This window comes from Prinia subflava, chromosome 13, assembly GCF_021018805.1.
Source record: "Prinia subflava isolate CZ2003 ecotype Zambia chromosome 13, Cam_Psub_1.2, whole genome shotgun sequence".
NCBI lineage: Eukaryota > Metazoa > Chordata > Aves > Passeriformes > Cisticolidae > Prinia > Prinia subflava.
Genome location: NC_086259.1, coordinates 18,527,156 through 18,532,732, shown reverse-complemented (window position 1 = coordinate 18,532,732; position 5,577 = coordinate 18,527,156). Strand labels below are relative to the sequence as shown.

The window sequence follows — 5,577 nt, the reverse complement described above, 5'->3', positions numbered from 1 at the left end:
CCCTGCTTATTCCAATTTATATCTCCTGCAACCCCAAACCACTGCCTGAATTCACAGCCTGAGCATTGCAGGTCGTTCACTCCCTTTATTATACAGCATATTTGAGACCTGTAGTTTTATGAGAAAAATTAAGGATTTGTGCTGTGAGCCTCATTTGATGCCCTGTGGATTTGTGTATGATTTTTACAGCACAGACAGGCAATCCAACTTTCCCTTTAAGGAGGATGTTAAGCCAAATTTCTGCCTCTGACTATTTTATGAAACATGTAGGAAGTTAATATTTAGGGAGAGTTTGGCTCATTGATCCCGTTTGACAGATGGATACACAGATACAACCCAGACACGGGGACTGCAGAAGCCTGGAATCCCTGAGGAGAGCAGCTCAAATACATTTTGTGAGGAGCAGACTCACTTCTTTACGGGCAGCTGCAGAATTGCAGGTGGGATTTCACAGGGACCGTGGAGCTTTGGCTTCAGCCAGGGGAGGGTTGCCTGTGCAAATGGAAAACAAAATAGACATTAAAAATGGGTGAAAAGGGAAAATTAAAGCGCTCAGTAATTTATAATTAGGCTAAAAGAGATGATTGCACACATCTAACATTCCTGCTCAGTGTGCTGTGGGCTCCTCTTTGTCTGGGAGGGATGTGTGGAAAAAAACCCACCCCAACATATTTACAAATGTCCACTGATGAATTTGCTTTTTTAGATTTCCTTTTTTTTTTTTTTTTCCTTTTCATCATAATCAATTCTTTCTTTTCTATGATGACTTGATTATAAATATGGCATTTTGGCCATAGGTGACAGCAGCACTCTGGGCCAGATGTGCTGGCTGCCTGTGAAGGGCTTGGCCATAGGATGCTGGTTTAAAGTAACAGGAAACCTGAGGAATATCATAAATCAGCCTTTTCTGACTGGGTTTCTTGTACAGAGTAAAACAAAATGTATTGAATAACTTAAGTATGTGCGAGCCTCCTGCCTACCAAATTACTGGGGGCTGCCAGTGGAAAACACACTAATTTGATGTTGGCCTCCGAGAGAAAATTGTTAAACGAAAATTAGGTTTCAGCATTTTAACACAAAAATCAACTTGGAGTTCAGTGTTAACAGGAGCCTAAGGATTTAACTAACTGCAAGGAAAACAAGGAGAGACAAAATTCCTGACTTACTAAACCCCGGTGCTGAGAAAAAAAGCCTTTCACTTCTGGATCCCAACGCGGCAGGAGGGACAAAGCGTGTACCAAAGGGTGGTTTTCTTTCTTTGCTCTCTCCTGCCATGGATTTCACAAGGTCATAGGTTGACATTTTGTACTTTTCCACACTTCTATTGACTTTCATTAACAACAAACAGAAGGTGCTGGGCCAAAGTCATCGAATCCGTGACAAAGTGTTCGAAAATATTGAGCTTCCCACATTCAGGGACATCAGAAGGGGCTGAGCTCAGAGATCCTCTCCCCTGGTGTCCTGGCAGGGCTCTTCAGGAGAGAGATGAGAACCACATCTCCCTTCAAGGAGTTCTTGCCAACCCTGACTGGGGCTGAAGCAATCACATTCCAGGGATGTTCCTGTGGATAAACCTGCCTGTGGCAGTGCTGCTCCTTCCCTAACCAGCTAAAATAAGTTATTGCAAATTGATTCCCCCCAGGCCTTAATTAAAAGATGCTCTGTTCTTATCATCCCATTAAAGAACATTTTAAAACCAATATTTAAGACCAAAAATGTGGCCTGTTCCTCTCCCAGCTCTTCTCTTCTCTGCTCTGCTTAAATAAAATAATATTGAGAAATCTAATGTACTTTTTTTTTCCATCTCATAACTCTTCTTTTGGGTTTGTTTTGAAGCAATAATTCCAAAGGCCTCTCAGTCTCCTCTTTCTGACCATTTTGTGGAGGCAGGCATGGCCTGGCATTCCTGTTCCCTGAAGAATGGCTCCCACATCAATGCTTCAGCATCCACACCTTCTCAGATGCCCGTGTTTTCCCTTTCAGAAACCACTCTGAAACAACTTTGAAATTTATAAATTAATGGGCTTAGAGTGGATTGGCCCAGGTTTTACCATTTCCTCCACCCTGGAGATGTTTTTTTGGGACATTTTCTTTCCTGCAGAGTCTCTCCCTTTCTCCGTGGTGTTGCTACGTGATCTGCTTGAGCATGGACCTCCTCTTGTATGGAATTCTGATGGCTGGGAGAGCAGTTCATACATTAAATATCAGAGAGAGCTCCTGCCTGAAATGCATCCGCAAAGCAGAGTCCTGAGCCACATTTCCAGCTCTCTTTTGAATCTGTATTTTGGGTTCTGGCAGAGGGACAGCAGCGAGTGTGGCGTGCAGCGTTTCCCAGACTGTGTAGCTTGGCACCACAAAATCATTTCTTTGGAGTTCCAGACCTGTCAGGATGCTCTCTCGAACCCGCTCCACATCTCAGACGTGTAACACTGAAATGTCACTTTTGGAGCCCAAACCGGGGCGCCTTCAGCTCTCTGACTGGCAGAAAGCTGACGGGTAAGCTCCAGGGAATTTCTCCTACAGCTGTAAACTTTCAAAAATACTTTACTGCTGCAAAAACTAGAGAGTGTGGTTTAAATGAACAATATGCCCTCTTCATACCTCAGCAGCAGCAGGAACAGGCTTTCCACTTCAGTGTGAACAACCCAGGGGTCGAATTCTGAGCTCTTTTCACCCACACAGAACAGGTTAGGCAGTTGTTAGCTCCTTTCTACCTGTCACACAGAGCAGACAATATTCCAGACACATCCCGGAGGAGGAGGAGATGATACAGATCGTTGTGCAGATGTTTGGATCCTGTTCTCTTAATTCAGCCTCCTTGCATGCCTCACAGAAGACCAGATCACGTCCCTGTTCCATCCCTGGGACCTTGGAGAAAGCCAAGTCTCCAGTTAATGTGTTTATGTGACATTCAGAGCTTGGCTCTGCTCTGCCCTCGTGGGCCAAATCCTAATATGACCCAGTGCTCTCTCACATCAGCTGGAAGTTTGCCTGAATAAAGTAAAAGTTAAAAGTCAGCGATGCCTCCAGGTTTCGGGCCAGGGATTTCATTTCACAAAAGCTCCATGTGTTAGAAAAAGATACATCAGCTTCAGCCCGCTGCAGGGTCGTTGTTTGCTGGAACTTTTTGTGTTTTGATTTTTAAAATTCTGAAATATGAGGAGGAAGGTCTTCTCCTCCCACTCCTGGGGCTACACCCTTCCCTGAACAATCCTGTGCTCAGCAGGACCTGAATCCTTCCTGAAGCATTTGTGTCTCCAGGGGCCAGAGCTGCTGGCTTTCTGCCCTAATGTCATCAATGGAAATTGTCTCCTGAAATTACCAGGGGCTGGGTCACGTCCTACTTCATTATCCAAAAAAGCTGTGGCTGTCCCAGCCCTGGAAGTGTCCAAGGCCAGGTTGGATGGGGCTTGGAGCACCCTGGATCTAGTGGAAGATGTCCCTGCCCATGGCAGGGGGTTGGAACAAGATGAGCTTTAAAGCCCCTTCCAACTCAAACCATTCCACGATCCTGTGATTTCGTGATTCCATTCGCTCATGAACAATCTCCAGCTTTTATTCTGGTTTTATGTTAACGTTTATTCCTATATTCTCTCCTTACTCTTCATTCAAACGAAAAGAAAAATGGTGGTTTTATAGGAGCAATTCTGACAAGAAACCAGAAGGGCTAAACAGCCTTGGGAAAGGACATGACAGCTGTGCACCTGAAAAAAGACTGCTGGAAAACACAGAACCCTGGGGAAAAGCCTTGAGCACCAGTTCCTGGGGAGGGTTGCATGCCCTGGGTTTACCTGTTGCTTCCATGGTATTCACACCTTCTCAGTCAATTCTGGCCACACAGCCCATGGTTCCCAGTGCCAGTGGCCAGCTGGGACTGCTGTGGGACATCTGGGATGTCCCTGCAGGGAGCAGTGAGGAGATTTGCTGGAGCACTCCCTGCCCCTTGCACGATACATCAACCCCATCAGCAGAGAGGCCAAGCCTGACCCCGCTGCCTGGTTGAGCTGCTTTTGGTTGTGAGGGGTAAAAACTTGAGGAGGTTTCACAGAATCACAGGCTAATCAAGGCTGGAAATGACCTCCCAAACCATCCAGACCAACCTTTGACCCATCACCACCACGTCCACCACACCACAGCCCAAAGTGCCGGGTGCAGGTGTCCTTTGAATTCATCCAGGGATGGGGGCTCCACCGCTGCTCTGGGGAGCAGCACCCTTTGCAGGGACCATGGGTGTGCAGGCCAGATGTGCATGGAGATGTCCCTGAGGGGCTGGGGGTCTTCTGGCTGTGTGGTCCCTTGTGGGAAGGTGTGTCCCCTTCCATGGGCTGGGGTTTTTCTGATCTCCCTCTCCCCAGCAATACTTGAAATAAGACCAAAAGCCAACCAAATTCATCCTGTGCTGTCAATCTTCTCTACAGATGTTCTGGAGGTACTGTTGGGTCTCTAACCACAGCCTCTCAGTGCTTTAATTGTGCTCTGGGAGCACAGGCAAAGGGGTGAGTAATCACCACAACCCCATGAATGAACAGCGAGATTGTGCATGGAGAAACTGAGAGAGAGAGAGACCACACAGCGAGGAGTGGGGGCCATGGGATTAGGAGCTGGGATTTCTTTTTCTCTGTGCACAGTCCATGAGGCCGTGCTGCCCTGCATGATCTCATGGAAGAAGTATATTTTCCATCTGTGAGGAACTCCTCGCAGTATCAGCTAAGTGCAAATTAGTAGGATCATTAGCCACTCTTTGAGGGAGACGGCTGCCAGGAAGCCTGAGTGGATGTTTGAGGAAGAATTCCTAATGTCTGTGTGTCTGGAGGAGGATAAATTCTTCTATTCCCCTCCAGTAGCCTAATTAGATTTTACTCTGTTTATTAAACGAGTTCAGTTGCTAGCTTAACATGAAATAAAATCTGCATGATTAAGAAGTCACGAGCAGTAAAGCTTACAGTGTGCTGTTAGAAACTTTCCTTTTGGATCAACAGCGGTGAAATCCTCCAGTGTTAAACAAAGTGAAAGCAGGAGTGTGTTCAGATCCAGCAGCCAGGACCAAAGCAGGGTGTCAGGGATGGAGGGAGGGTTTAGGAAGGGAGTATCATCCCATTCAAATCATACCTGAAATGAGGCACTTTCCAGGAAAATTGAATTTTCAACCTCATAGCAGACTGGATCATCACTGGAAAACAAGGATAGGAAAGATGTTCTTCCATTTGAAAATATATTCTTCAGCTCTCCTCGCTTCCTTCACAGTGTAAGAGTCAAGGGCTCTAAAAAGATGGAGCAATATTTAGATCTAATTCTATTCAAACATCTTCAAGCCTTTCAGGGGCTGATGGCCTTAGCGATGTCCAACAATCTCCAGTAGAAGCTGTATCCATTAATTTTTCTAAGTGAAACTTGGCTTTGGAATAAAAATCCATTGAAGACCATGAGGTTCTTTGGGCTGGGATTAGATCCTTGCATGGAAAACGATGAACAGCCCAAAACCCCTGAGATTTCTGATGTTTAGGATTTGCCCCTCAGTTTCCAGAATCTCTGGTGGCGCTGAATTCCAGGCATGCATCCCTCAAAATTTCCATGTAA

At 46.0% G+C, this 5,577-nt stretch overlaps 1 long non-coding RNA gene across 1 annotated transcript; it reads right to left on the bottom strand.

Annotated features, from left to right (window-relative positions):
- Window positions 1-232: 232 nt before the first annotated feature.
- LOC134557866 (uncharacterized) lies at window positions 233-5,255 on the bottom strand. The gene is made up of 3 exons (XR_010082213.1): window positions 5,110-5,255; window positions 2,602-2,868; window positions 233-492 (listed from the first exon to the last, which is right to left on the bottom strand). It is a non-coding gene; the product is annotated as an uncharacterized LOC134557866 (long non-coding RNA).
- Window positions 5,256-5,577: the final 322 nt, after the last annotated feature.